This window comes from Rattus norvegicus, chromosome 7 (genome assembly GCF_036323735.1).
Source record: "Rattus norvegicus strain BN/NHsdMcwi chromosome 7, GRCr8, whole genome shotgun sequence".
NCBI classification, from domain to species: Eukaryota; Metazoa; Chordata; class Mammalia; order Rodentia; family Muridae; genus Rattus; species Rattus norvegicus.
This window is the reverse complement of record NC_086025.1, coordinates 132271927-132287090: the sequence shown is the minus strand read 5'-3', so window position 1 is coordinate 132287090 and position 15164 is coordinate 132271927. Positions and strand designations below refer to the sequence as shown.

The 15164-nt window shown below is 46.7% G+C and overlaps 1 protein-coding gene and 1 non-coding gene across 3 annotated transcripts in view; one reads left to right on the top strand and one right to left on the bottom strand.

The window, feature by feature from the left end:
• Prpf40b (pre-mRNA processing factor 40 homolog B) overlaps window positions 1-15164 on the bottom strand; it is a 61445-nt gene that overhangs the window by 45823 nt on the left and 458 nt on the right. The window lies entirely within an intron of this gene.
• LOC120093946 (small nucleolar RNA SNORA70) lies at window positions 12624-12755 on the top strand. Its single transcript, XR_005487656.1, has one exon. It is a non-coding gene; the product is annotated as a small nucleolar RNA SNORA70 (small nucleolar RNA).

The following is a 15164-nucleotide window of genomic DNA, read 5'->3' as shown; positions in this document are numbered from 1 at the left end:
AAGACAGCACTTACAGTTGGAAGAAGGCACAGAGGAAACTGGGTATGCTACACTAGTCTCTAACTTGAATATTCCTCAACGTGGGTAGGATTGGCCTGTTGGTTCAAGTCTATCCTTCCTTCCTTCCTTCCTTCCTCCCTCCCTCCCTCCCTCCCTCCCTTCTTTTCTTCTTTCCTTCCATTTATCCTTCTTTTCTTTGAAACAGGGTCTCACTGTGCATCCCTGGCTGGCCTAGGACTCACTAAGTACACCAGGATAGTCTTGATCCTTCTGCCTCTCCCTCTGAGTACTGGAATGGAGGTGCTTGGCCCTCTTGAAGCTAAGTGCCCTAGAACCTCCGAGGAAAGCTGGCACAGTGGCCAGGACTCAGCTGAGGAATGGTTATGGCTGCTTCCTGAGAGAGGAGGCAGTCAGTAATGGCTTGGGATTGGAAAATCAAAGATTCAGGTGCCCTCTGGAGAGGCCCTTTATTGTAGAAGCCACTAGGGGGCAGCAAGGTGCTTGTTTAAGAGGCTCAGGGGCCTGGCTGGGGAGGGTGACACATTACAGGAAGCTTAGGAATTGCTTAAGGTGTACCTGGGGATCCATCTGGGAAGGTGCTGGGCCAGGTGTGGTGGGCAGTGGGGAAGGTAGAGTGAAGACACAAAAGCTACTGGCCATCCTGGAACTTCTGTACCCTAGAGACGATTAGTAGTGTCAGTCTTCTCTCCTCGGGCCGTTTCCTCTTTGCCTGGCTACCCACCCCCATAGGGCCCTCTGCACTGCAGTACAGAAATGTGTTCTTACAGAGGATCAATTAAGCAACTATTTTTAAGAATTCTGCCGGGTTGGGGATTTAGCTCAGTGGTAGAGCGCTTGCCTAGGAAGCGCAAGGCCCTGGGTTCGGTCCCCAGCTCCGAAAAAAAGAACCAAAAAAAAAAAAAAAAAAAAAAGAATTCTGCCAGGAGGCCCTTCCATGGACTTCCACCAAACACATGCCATGCCCTCATTCATTCATTCATTCATCCACTTATTCAACAAATATCCATTCAGCACCTAGCACTAGGCGCCCTGCCCAGGGGACCATGTACACAGTAGAAACCAAGTCAAGTTCCTCTGAAGGAATAGACTGCTCTTCCCCTCCCTCTGGACCTCACGCTTGAGCTGTATCTGCCGTCTTGCCTCTGCCCTGCTTCTGCTTGGAAAGCAGATCAAATTAAATGACTTTGTATTTACAGCTTGATAGACTGTTTTGAGACAGGGTCTCACTGTGTAGGCCTAGATGGCTTGGAATCTGCTCTGTAGGCCAGGCTAGGCCTAAAACTCAGTGATCTGCCTGCCTCTGCCTCCTGAGCGCTGGGATTAAGGGATGCACCACCACATCCAGCTCCAGGCCGATTACTTAATCACTTTCTGAATACCTCCTGTGGTGTCATGTTTTGTACCAAGGACTGAGGACATAAATACGAACAAAACACTTCCGATGACTTTATCACAAACACAGGGTCATGGTTGTAAGCAAAGTTCTGAAATGTTAAAAAAACAAAACTAAGTTCTGAGGCTCCTGAGAACTCACCATCCATCCATCCTCCCATCCTTCCATCTGTCTGTCTGTCCAATCATTCATTTAGCAATGGCTTCCTGGCTGCGTTGTGCTGAGATGATTTTCATAATCACAACACCGAAAGGCAATGTCTCTCTCTGCTCCGGAGACTGGGTGGGAAGCTGTGCAGGGCTGGCAGGGGTGAAGAACGGCCCTTGGCAGCTGTGGAGTTTAGCAAAGTGAAGTGGAGGTGTGAGGCAAGGGCCAGGCAGGACAGGCCTGCAGCGCCTGAAGGGATTTGAGCAGTGTTGAGGAGAGAAAGACAGAACTTCCTCAGGGAGCGTGGTGGGCGGACAGACCCCCGTGCTAACTGAAGGGTGGGTGGACAGACAGGGAAAAATCAAGAAGAATAAAATGCCTTTGATATTTTCAAAGGCTTTCAGCCAAGTAAGAGACAGACTAGTAAACCTTCCCACTCTCCCTGTAGCCTCCCCTCACTCCTGGCTTCCCTCCACTGTTGTCTGCTGCCTGCATTCCTGGGGGGACAGTGCACGGCTAGGACTCTCCCAAGATGACTGGACCTCGCCCTGAGGCTGAAATTGTCAGGTTGATGAAGGAGATTCCTCCATGTACCTCCAATTCTGTCCCGAGCCACAGAGCTGTACAGCACACATGCAACTAGATATCCCCCTCTTTTAAACATTTTATTTATTAGATTTATTCATTTTGCTTTTTGTGTGTTTTATGTGCATGTTCGTGTGTGCAGTGTGTGTTTGTGTGTGTGTAGCATGTGCATGCTCAGTGCTCCCAGCGGTCAGAAGAGGGCGCTGGATCCTCTGGAACTGGAGCTATGAATGGTTGTAAAGCACCCTGTGGGTGCAAGAAATCGAACCCACAACCAAACATCTCGGACGCTGGCCACTGGTACCTCACTCGGTTCATCCAAACCGAGCCCATGTTTCCACCTTAGCCAAGGCTTGTATCCTCCCGTGCTGTGCTCAGTGGAGAGCACCTCATCCCTGCATCCCACATCCCATCTATCCCCGTCAGACACCACGCGTGTCTTCCCTTTGGTGAGGGTCCCAACTTAGGCCTCCGATTGCGGTCTAGCCTTAATTTTTTAAAATTATTTATGTGTATGAGTGTTTTGCCTGTATATACACATCTGTATACCATCTGTGTGCCTGGGACCCATGGAAGCCAGAAGAGGACATTGGATCTCCTGGAACTGGAGTTACAGACAATTGTGAACTGCTGTGTGAGTACCGGGAATCAAACCTGGGTCCTCCCCAAGAGCTGCCATTGCCCTTAACTGCTGAGCCATCTCTCCAAGAGGTTGGTGTCACTTACACTGTATTCTATCGCAAACAATCCACACTATACTGTACATCCATCTATACTGTAGATGTCATAGGACATCTCCACTTTAAAAACTCATAACTCTTACTTTTTTTTTAAACATTTATTTATTATCTATAATTACCCTGTATCTGTCTTCAGACACACCAGAAGAGGGCATCAGATCCCATTACAGATGGTTGTGAGCCACCATGTGGTTGCTGGGAATTGAACTCAGGACCTCTGGAAGAGCAGTCGGTGCTCTTAACCACTGAGCCGTCTCTCCAGCCCAACTCTTACTTTCCTTAAGAAAATGTTCGATCACTGTGTAGAGCATTCGTGCCAGCTCTTCCCGGGCTGTATGGCACTCCACTACCTGGACGTTCTGTACGGCTGATTGGCCCTGTGGTGTGATGTGCCTGGGTGTTCTCTATCGCTACCAATGCTTTCATTCTCTATATGGTTTATCTTCCATGGGTGCAGGGGTGCTGGATCAAAAGTCATGCGGAGCTGTAATTCCAGCAAGCAAGTGACAATTTGCCCTTTGACCCACCCCCAAACGTTTGGAATTGTTGCCAATTTATAGGTGAAACATAGGTAAATGTAGCTTCAATCTTCTTATGAGGGACTTGAGTATTTTTTAATATGTCTAAAGGCCATTTATCTTTCTTTTTCTGTCAACAATCCACATATAGGATTTGTGCTCCTCTCCATATCGATTTGAAAAGATTTTGTATGCATAAAGCAAACGAGTTCCTCTGCCTGTCATAGGAGCTGCGGATACTCCCTTGGTTCCCCATTTGTCCTTGTTTATGGTGTGCTTTCGCTCTGCAGGAATTATAGATTTTTCTGTTGACAGAATTTGTCTTTCCAATGCTTTGAGAAATCCTGTATCACGTGAGAAGTACTTTCTCTGCTCTGGTACTGTAAGTTTGTAATTTCACTCTTTTGTACTTATTTAAGTGCAATTGATTCCTGTGGATGTGATTTAGTGTGAGGACTGAGGCAGAGGCGCCACATTATTTTTTTCCAGGTGGCTACCCAGTTGTCTCAATAGCACTTACTGAATAATCCATCCTTTCCCTGCTGACAGACAATGCTATCTTTATAATATACTACATTTTTTAATGTCTTGGGTCTATTTCTGGACCATTCTGTTCTCTTGATGGAACCGTTTATGCGTGCACTGGCATCCTCTAGAGTTCACTGTGCTGCGTGGGAGAGCTTCCTCCCCCTCATTAACCTTCCCTTTCAAAATGCTCCTGGTTGGCCTGTTGTTGCTGCTGCTGTTTAAATCGGCATAAATTTACACGTGAACTTTATATTCGGGTTATGTAGTCTATTGGTATTTTTATTAGACCATATTAAATTTATAGATTAATTTATGGAGAGCTGACATCTTTATGATACCAAGTCTTTCTACTTCGAGATATACTATGCCTTTCTAGTTACCCAAGCTTCCTTTGGTGTCCTTTGCTAGCACGTTTAATGTTAAGTACCTAGATCTAACATATTTATATTTAGATTGCTACGATTTTATCTGCTTTGTCATTTCAATGGAATGCTGCATATTTTATTTCCTTTATACTCTTTAAAGGGTACATTTTACAGAGTGCATTATCTCATGTCTGTTATGCTTAGAGCATCAAGCCTGATGATCTGAGTTGATTTCCATGTGCTTGTGCACACGCGCGCGCGTGTGCACAACACACACACTGGCACCAAGTGTAAACCACGCCTTATTTGTATTAACTTTTCAGTTGATGCTCTTTGACTTCCCAAATGAGCTATGTCTCAGTTTGTTTTCTATTGCGATGATGAAGAGGGTCATCAAAAGCACATCAGGGTGGATAGTTTATTTGGATTACAAGTCCATCCTCAGGGGAAGTCGGGCAGGAGATCAAAGCAGGAATCTGGAGGCAGAAACTGAAGCAGGGCAGTGCAGGAGTACTGCTTCCCGGCTTGCCCTTCCTGGCTTGCTTAGCCTGCTTTTTCATACACCCAGGACAACTGCCTAGGTATGGCCCTCCCCGCTGTGGACGGGGCCCTTCCCGCTGTGGGCGGGGCCCTCCCCGTAGCAGCTATCAGTGAGGAAAATACTTGCATACCTGCTCACTGGCCAATCTGATGGAGGAGTTTTCTCAGTTGAACCTCTTCTTCCTAAATAATTCTGCCTTGTGTCAAGTGGTCGGAAACCTAAAGAGGAAAAATGCTATCCTAAATATTTTAATTCTTTACTTTTCTTTTTTTTTTTTCTTTTCTATTTTTCGGAGCTGGGGACCGAACCCAGGGCCTTGCGCCTGATAGGCAAGCGCTCTACCACTGAGCTAAATCCCCAACCCAATTCTTTACTTTTCATATCTCATTCTTTCCTCTTCTATAACCATGTAGGCTTTAATACTTATAAACTTATATACTTAAATACTTTAAACACGAATAGCTACAGGAGCAAACTTTGCCACACATCTCACTTTAATGGGATGGTCTATTTTTTTTAAATATAATTGTGAACTTTGGACTGAGATGTGTAAATTTAGTCATGTTTCAAGAAACTAACTCTGGGGCCAGTGAAATGGCTCAGTGGGTAAAGCCATAGGCTGCCAAGCCTGGCCACTGGAGTTCAATCCCAATCTGCCTATCTAGAGGGAAAAGAGAGTTAATTCTCACAAGCTAGCCTCTGACATCCACATATTTCTCATGATATGTGTACACCCATACAGACAGACAGACAGACAGACACACGCACACACACACACACAAATAAATACAATTTTAAATTCTAATTTTAAAAATTAGAGTTATTTGTAGGTCAGTGAGACGCGCCAGCAGGTAAGGGTGAATGCTGCTGTCAACCCTGATGATCTTGAGTTCAAATCCTGGGAGTCTCATGATGGAAGGAGAGGAGAACTAGCCTCCATGCATGTCCATGCATGATATGTATGACACAGTGGCTGGGCATGTATCCATGGGCATGGGTGAGCATGCATGAGTATGTGTGCGCATGTATGTACATTTGTGCACGTGTACAAAGAAAGCAAGACAAAGAGACAGATAGAGAAAAAATAATAAAAACAAATATTTTACAAAATCAAACCAAATTCCAGGTGTGGTAGCCCATGCCTTTAATCCTGGCACTTGGGAGGCAGAGGACCCCAAACTGATCTACATAGTGAGCTCCAAGACAGGCAGGACTACATAGAGAGATCCTGTCTTAAAAGGAGGGGGGTGGGGTGGAGAGATGGCTCAGTGGTTAAGAGCACTGACTGCTCTTCCAGAGGTCCTGAGTTCAAATCCCAGCAACCACATGGTGGCTCACAATCATCTGTAATGAGATCTGATGCCTTCTTCTGGTGTGTCTGAAGACAGCAACAGTGTACTTATATATAATAAATAAATCTTAAAAGAAACAAACAAAAAATAAAACTAAGCCAAGATTCAAAAGAACCCATGAACATGGCTCCCACTGTAAGTTATGGTCACACCAGGGGAAGAGAGTGCTGGGCTATGAGACTATTCACCACAGTGGTTGACTGAGCTGAACAGTTGGAGTCATTGCTAGCTTTTTCTTTTCATTTATATCCTCTGTATCTTCCCAGGCTCCACATCTCCACTTTATCACTAATACTGGAGGGTCCTGGGCACTGGTCCTGGCCCTTCTTCTTTGTATCTATGTCTACTCTCCTCCCCGGGGTTCACGTCTGCCTCGACAAGATGCTGACTTTCTGTGTCTATCTCCAGGCCTCTTTCCTAATGAAACTAGCATGGCTGCCTCTTTTTTTTTTTTTTTTTTTTTTTTTTTTGGTTCTTTTTTCGGAGCTGGGGACCGAACCCAGGGCCTTGCGCTTCCTAGGTAAGCGCTCTACCACTGAGCTAAATCCCCAGCCCCCGCATGGCTGCCTCTTGAATGCGATACCTCCCAGGTGCCCCAAACTGAACCATCTAACTCAGAGTTCTTTGTTTCTGTTCCCACGCAGCTCTGGGCCTCCCACGGGCTATTCCTTTGTAGTAATTACAGGTGATTACTCCACAGATATTAAGCGTGTCCTTTAGCACTGAAGAACAGAAGAGCCAGAGCCAATGACCGTCCTGAGAGCTAAGCAGATGCAGGGGAGGAGCACAGGGTGGGGTGTAGACTTTCGAGAAGGGAAGTGAAAGCATACGAGAGTGATCCCTTAGTGTGGAGAGCCAGACTGATCCAAGGCCCTCCCCAAGCCCGGATATATGGAGAGATAACAGAAGTTCCTTGTGCAAAACCAGAAATGTGCTTGGCAAGGCCTTGTGGGTCCTGAAAACCCTACTCTTCTCCCCTAAGGAGCAAAGGTTCTCCTTCCCAGTGCTCAGTCTGCCAGACATCCTGTGTCCCTTTATGCAACAATGCCTGAGTAGCCTCCTACTGACTTGGTCACAGTATATGATAGTTTTCTGCGTGGCCTAAGACACAACTTGTGCAAAGCCTCCCGAGTCCATGTTTCCTGTCCTCTCTGTCTACTCATCTCTTGGTTCTCCCCCTTAGGACCTTGCAGCTGAAGAACGACTTACATACAGGTCGGCTTCTCCTGGAACTTTGTTTGTTTTTCATGACGCACGCATGCCTTCCTATTTACATGCATGTGTGTGTGTGTACTAATGCATGTAGCAGCAAAATTGCTCCCCTTGCATGCATTACACACGCATACCCCTCTCCAGACAATGACCCTAGCAACCTCTGAGTGCCTCCAGTGCTGTGCGCATCAGGCTGATACTCTCATCTTTGAACAACAGTTTAAGCTTCCCCACCCCTAGTAACAATCAAATTAAAATTGTTCTTATTCATTTGTATTCCCAATATATTAGGGTATAAAGAATAGAAGGCTGGGGTTGGGGATTTAGCTCAGTGGTAGAGTGCTTGCCTAGCAAGCGCAGGCCCTGGGTTCGGTCCCCAGCTCCGAAATAAAGAAAAGAAAAAAAAAAAAAAAAAAAAAAAGAATAGAAGGCTGATCCAGCCTGAACTGGTTTAGGTAAGTGTACAATAAAGGCAAAATTGTGTCTTCTAGTAATATTTAGGGGAACCCCCTGTTTACCATCTTATGCTTATGTGTAATTAGACCTGCATATGATTAAAATCAGATGCATTTATGGGAAGGGACATGTGTTGTAGAAAAATTTAATATATGACCTAGTCTCTGAATTAAATAGATAAACACCCAAACTATACTCCTTAGTAAGCAGCCCTTCCTTACAGATCCCATAGGAAGAGATCTGTAGCTTAGGGCCCTTCAGTGACCTCCCCTCTTGTGGCCTGATGTCGGTCTTGATATTATGTCCCTCTATAATCTTTACTGTTGCTTTGCTCTGAATAATATTATCTTGTTATGTCTGCAAATCAGCCTGAGCCCTTCTTTCAATTCTCTACATGAGGCCCAAAACCTGGAAGCACCTGTCCCAGAAGGCCAAACCTGGTAATCAAAGGAGAAAGGGACAGGTCAGAGCGGCAGGAGACGTTTTCTTCCAAGAGGGGGATTTCCAACAGTAGTCAGAGATGAGTTTGAATCATCTGAAGATTCTGGGTGTTTCGAATAATGGGAGGAAGCTCAGTGGGGAAGACCACTGTAAGGCCAGTAAGGGAGGGCGGGGCCTGGGGAGGGCCTGGGGACCAGGAGCAGGGAGGGAATTGATGAAAAACTGGTGAGGAGCTTTCAGATTTGGGGTATATTCAGTTTCTTTCTTTCACAACAGAATTTTGTTATACAGCCCAGGCTGACCTCAAACAAATGATCCCCTAGCTTCAGCAGTCCAGGCAGCTGCAATTTCAGGTGTGGCTCACAGCATCCAGCAGCCACCTAGTTTCTTAGGCTGAGTATGCGTCTCATTTTCATTTCCCCTTTCTGTGTCAATCTCAAAGACGTGAGGGGAAAGACCACCGACCCAAATCACCACTGCCAAATTAATTAAAAGAAGCAATTAACCAAAATAAGCTTTTTTATTCGTGTACACGGGCTACCTCCCCTAAGGTGGGGTTCAGCCGTGGATGTGGGGAAGATGGTTTTTATAGGGTAGAGGTTCCCAAATGGGAGATTTGGCGGGTAAATAGGCAGGGTTACAGAAGCAGAATCTAAGCACAAATGACAAGGAAGACAGGATTGCGAGGCAGTCAGGGCAAGGCATCATTATTACTTCTCAGAGCCCTTGGACATGTGACTGCGGTGCTTATTAACGTATCAAAGAGGATACTGGCCAGACCTCCCCAATCCTTCAGTACCTGTGGCTCCTCCCTGCACCCCTCACCCCTTACTCTAAACACCTCATTCCCCAGGGCTGGGCTTCCACTTCTCTGCCCCCAGCATGATTCCTATATAACTCATTCATTTTGGCCACTGCCACAAGTTCTGTGCCACCATTGCCCCAGCACATCCTGCAGGCAGGACAAATTGTAGGTCAAAGGTTTTGTGGCTGGTTGGTGCCTCTGGATATCTCTAAGAAGGCATTTCCAGAAAGGTTTAACTGCACTCGAGGGTGTGGGGAAGGCCATCCTGAACATGGGTAACACTATTCTAAGAGCTGGAGTCCCAAAGTAAATCAACAGAAGATGCTGAGCACCAGCTCCCTGCTTACTGCCTGTGGGTGCAGAGTGACCAGCTGCCTCACAGAGCAGCTGCCATCACGGCTTCCCCACCATGATAGAATGCACTCCTCAGACTGTGCTGAAGCAAATCTTTCCAGGAAGCTTCTGTGAGAACAATAAAAGTAACTAACGCAGAAACACAGTACTGAGGACTGGGTACTGCTGTGATAAAGGTAACCATACTGTTCCTAGGCCTTTGGAAATGGTTAGGGGTTGTTAGGAATTGGAAGAGTTTGGCAAGAGCAATTCTGGAATGCTCCAAACAGGGCTTTATAAGCCATTATGGTGTGAGTCTGGAGGACCAGAATCCTGAGATAGGCAGTAACTGAGTTCCTGAGGGAAACATGGTAGCACCATTCTTTCCCCCCCCCCCCCCCGGAGTTGGGGACCGAACCCAGGGCCTTGCGCTTCCTAGGCAAGCGCTCTGCCACTGAGCTAAATCCCCAACCCCGGTAGCACCATTCTTGTTAAATCCTGTTCATGCCTACAGAACTTCTGTTAGACATAAGGGTTCAACCTCTCCTCTAGCCCACCACTCAGCAGAGGTCATGGAAGAGCAGTTATTAGGATATGGGGGAAGTGGACCTGTTCAGCAATAGTTTTTCTTTTTCTTTTTCTTTTTTTTTTTTTTTTGGTTCTTTTTTTCGGAGCTGGGGACCGAACCCAGGGCCTTGCGCTTCCTAGGTAAGCGCTCTACCACTGAGCTAAATCCCCAGCCCCTAGTTTTTCTTTTTAAAGATTTATTTATTTATTATATATAAGTACACTAGCTGTCTTCAGACACACCAGAAGAGGGCATCGGATTCCATTACAGGTGGTTGTAAGCCACCATGTGGTTACTGGGATTTGAACTCAGGACCTCTGGGAGAGCAATCAGTGCTCTTAACCACTGAGCCATCTCTCCAGCACTCAAATAAGTTCTTTGGGCATGAGCTTGATCTTCTTTGGCAGTAGTTCAATCCCGTAGCAAACACCGAATATGACTCAGCAGCTGCAGACCAGTCCTCTAGGCAGGCAGACACCAGGCACGAACCAGCAGCTACAGTCCAGTGCTTTCAACAGACAGACACCAGGCAGCTGTAGTTCAATCCTGAAGAGACTGCCAGGCTCACCAAATGGCCTGAGGCAAGGCCAGGAAAGCAGCAAGCAGGAGCCTCACAGTTCTTTTCAGGCGAGTTTCTCTCAATGGTTCTGTTACCACAAGTTGAGCTCAACAATGCCATGTAAGGCGAACCAATACATGCATGTCTTTAGTGAAGAACAGTGAGACGGAGCAAACCAAACCAATGCTCAGTGCTCATCCCCCTGTCTGCGGGGTCACATCTATACTCCTTCATCACAGGGCCTTTCACATGTCTGCTACATCCAATCATCCTTTCTCCCGTGTCTGCTTCAGGAAAACATTCTTTCAGTGTTTGCTTTAGCAAGACATCTTTAACCTGTGTGCCCCAGAAAAACATCATTCGGAATAACTAAGTTTCTAAAGAGCTAGAAGTTTCCACTTCCGCCTTGACTGGGGCTGGCTTAACTAGTAATGGACTACCTTGGGGTGGAGGAAGCGTCATAACAACAGTGTTTAGGTTATATTCGTGGTCATTGCTCACTAATCTTATCCAGCTTTAAGGGAGCAGAGCAGTAGGAAAGTGTCCTGCAGGCAATGCCCCATCCACTGAGATAGCAGTCTGTGAGAGTTCAAGCTTGAGAGTCTAAACTGAGAATGCCAGTGAAAATACGCGCTGCTTGAAAACAGAACCTAACTGTTTTCCCAGGTGCCCAGGTTGGGCCACTAGTGTGTACAGAAGGCACGGCGACTGTATTAGAAGGGCGACAGACTACATCTTGAAGCCACAGTGGAACTTGGTGGTACCTACACGGCGTTAGCTTTATTGGCATACATAAGGAGAGCTGGGCACCACGAAGCATATAGCGGGGTTCCTGAAGTCTTCAAGGCCAGGCAGGTAGAGCTGGGTCAGGTCCCTAGATGAATGTCCTGGGAATCCACTGCATGGTGGCATGTGAGTGGCACCTGGACTGTGGTGGACATTGGAGGTTCTCGGACTGTGGGACATCTGCTGAGCAAAGCTGCAGGCAGGGAAGGGAGCTGACCCAAGGGAAAAGCTGCTCGTGCTGCTGGTGGCAAAGCTGGGGCTATGGCTGCTAACAGTGTCAGGACCCGGATGACTCCATCATGAGTTCAGATTGCAGACATGGAGTGTTGGCCTTGCTGGGCTTCAGCCTTGCTTTGGCCTGCTCTTTTGTAGCACACTTTACAGACTGAGAAGCCACTGCTCCAGCCATTGGCCTGGTCTTCCCTGCTGCCAGGCACTCTATTTTGGAATGCAAATATTTTCTCTGTGCCATTGTATATTGTAAGTAACTTTTATTTTCTAGAGACTCACAGTTAAAAGATCGCCTGAGTCTCAGAAAAGACTCTGCATTTATATTTCTGAATAATTTTGGAAGGTTGAGGCTTTGGGGTCTTTTAAGATGAAATTTTGCATTAAGAAATGAGCATTGGGGCTGGGGATTTAGCTCAGTGGTAGAGCGCTTACCTAGAAAGCGCAAGGCCCTGGGTTCGGTCCCCAGCTCCGAAAAAAAGAACCAAAAAAAAAAAAAAAAAAAAAGAAATGAGCATGAGGGGCTGGAGAGATGGCTCAGTGGTTAAGAGCACCCGACTGCTCTTCCAGAGGTCCTGAGTTCAATTCCCAGAAACCACATGGTGGCTCACAACCATCTGTAATGGGATCTGATGCCCTCTTCTGGTGTGTCTGAAGACAGCTACAGTGTACTCATATAAATAAAATAAATCTTTAAAAAAAAAAAAAAAAGAAATGAGCATGAAGGCAGGCCTGGGGCACCTGCCTTAATCCTAGCATTCTTCAATGCTAGCCTACCAAGTGAGTTCTAGAACAGTCAGGGCTATGGAGAGACCCTGTTCCCAAAGCAAACAAAGAAAAGGAAATAACATGACTGCAGAGGCTGGAGAGATGGCTCAGCGGTTAAGAGCACTGACTGCTCTTCCAGAGGTCCTGAGTTCAAATCCCAGCAACCACATGGTGGCTCACAACCATCTGTAATGGGATCTGATGCTCTCTTCTGGTGTGTCTGAAGACAGCTACAGTGTATGCATAAAAGAAATAAACCTTAAAAAAAATAACATGACTGCAGCCAGTGGAGCTGGCCGACCCCTTGTTCATGGAGGCCTGTGCGTAATGGCTGCAAACAGCAGCCTGCTTGGTAGCACGGTCAACCTGCTACCTATGTGGGTTACCCTAAGGCATCTTGGAGGCAATTTTCTAGGGGATATTTATGTCTCTGACTTCAATACTATCCCCTGTCCAGGCATCAGACAAGTGTGCATGGTGCCTTTGGGAAGCTCCAGGACATAGTGGCCAGGACCCATTGAGGCTGGGTCATCATGTCCGTTTGCATCAAAGTTTCACAAGGAGGAACGTGGTTAAGGCCTTGCCTAGAGGTAAGTTTGAGTTCCCTGGCTTCTAGAAGATCCACACCTCAAAGAAGTGGGGCTTTTCCAAGTTTAATGCGGATGAATTGAAAGACATGGTAACCAAGAATCAGTTCATCCCGATGGCTATGGGGTCACATAGATTTCCTGGAAGAGTGGCAGACTCTGTAGTCCTGAGGGCTTCCACTCTGCCCTCCTCTACCCCACCACACCATTTATATTCAGTGACAAATCTCACATCTAGTCTAGAGAATTAACATGAGACCTTAGGGAATGTTATGATTTAAAGTGACGATTCAGGGTTGGGGACAGCTCAGTTGGTGAAGTGTTTATACAGCACGCACAAGCCATGCATGTTTACACCATGCATCAAACTCATGTTTGATACCCAGCACCACACAAAACCAGGGATAAGGGCACACGGCTGTAATCCTAGCACTGGGGAGGAGGCAGGAGGATGAGAAGTTCAAGGTCAACCTTTTGATACCTCTAGTTTGAGACCAGCCTGGGCTACATGAGACCCTGTCTCTGAAGCCTAATAGCTGGGTGTGGTGACACTTGGGAGGCAGAAGGAGATGGGAGCTGTGGGTTCAGGGCCTACATAACAAATTACAGGACAGACAAACTACATAGAGAAACTTTGCCTCAAAATCCAAACCAAGAAAGAACGGTGATGTATCCAATAGCGCTCCAGTGGCACCAGCAACTGATAGGCACCAACAAAAAGTGATATGCGTGGGAGTCAGGGTGGGGGTGTGGTCTTGTCCATTTAACCTCATTTAGAGTCACCTACAAGACAAAACTCTGGGTGTGTCTGTGAAGCTGTTTCTGGAGGTTTAACTGGGATGGGAAGACCTAGGGCTAGGGCTACAGATGGGACAGGAAGGAGAAAGGAGGCAAAACACCAATACTTCATTCTCTGCACTCCCAAGCTCTGGACACAGTGTGAACCACCACGCCTTTCCTGCCATGATGTTCGTACCCCCTACACCTCCCAGAAAAGCCTGTGAGCTAAAATAACCCCTTTATTCCTTAAGTTGCCTTTGTGAGGAGAAAAACATCTAACGAACATTGAACCATGCTAATCCAGCTCTTTACCAAACTGATCCCTTGTTAGAGCTGCTGCTGTGACTCGGTGGTACAGAGCTTGCCTGGCACGCACCAAGTATTTCATTCCTACTTCTAAAACAAATTACCTCTTTAGAGAAGAGCGCCCAATTCTCATCTAGATACTAAGCCGCACTATATTTAGCACAACCCACCAGACGGTGTCCTAGTTTGCTTTTAATTGCTGTGATTAAAAGACAACTAAAGGCGACTTGGGAAGGAAAGGGTCTATTTCATCTCACAACTTTCAAGTCACACTCTATTACCAAGGAAAGTTGGGCAGGAACCTCAAGCCGGGCACTGGATTCAGAAGCCAAGAAGGACAAACTCCACCCAGCTTCCTTACCCTGCCTTCATTTACAAAAGAGAACCACCTGCCCGTAGGTAGTACCGCCCACAGTAGGCTTAGCCCTCCCACATCTATCCAATCAAGAAAATGCACCGCAAGACTTGCCTTACCGACCAATCTGGTGGAGGCATTTTCTCAACTGAGCTCCAGGATCCTAGCTAGTGCCAGTCTGACAAAAATCTACCAATCACACTGTATACCAGAAAACGTTGTTTTGGGAGAGATAAAGCAAATACATACTCGTTAAATAAGTCCGTAACAGTATATTAAGCGAAGACTTGAAACTGAGGGTTAATCATAAAACTGTCAGGGTCAGGATGAGCAAATTGTCCACTGGACACTTAAGTTCAGGATGTCAGTCACGCTAGACAAACGCTCTTCCAGGGAGCTACTCCTGACAGAGCTGCTACACTTTTGTGCCCCTCAGAGAAGGCATGAAACAAACAACTCTTAGAGTTCGGTCTCCCCAGCTTTCCCAGGCCTCTCACAGACCCTAAGCCCGGATGTTTCTGCTCTCTGGGAACTAGTTCTTTCTTTCACAATAGTTCCCTCAGGGAACACCGTCCTCTGAAAAGGATTCGGTTGGTTTCCTGGCCACCTATGACTGCCCCCAGCAGTCTAGATGGAGCCCATCTGACGTAATCGACTGGCGCCGCTCCTCGGAGTGTTTCCTTAGGAACGCGGCCACCATCCTGCATCTCCTCCTTAGACATGAATCTTCGGGATCATACTGGCGACACATCCCCCCCCCCCCAGTTAGACCAAGCTCTCTTCCAGTCGT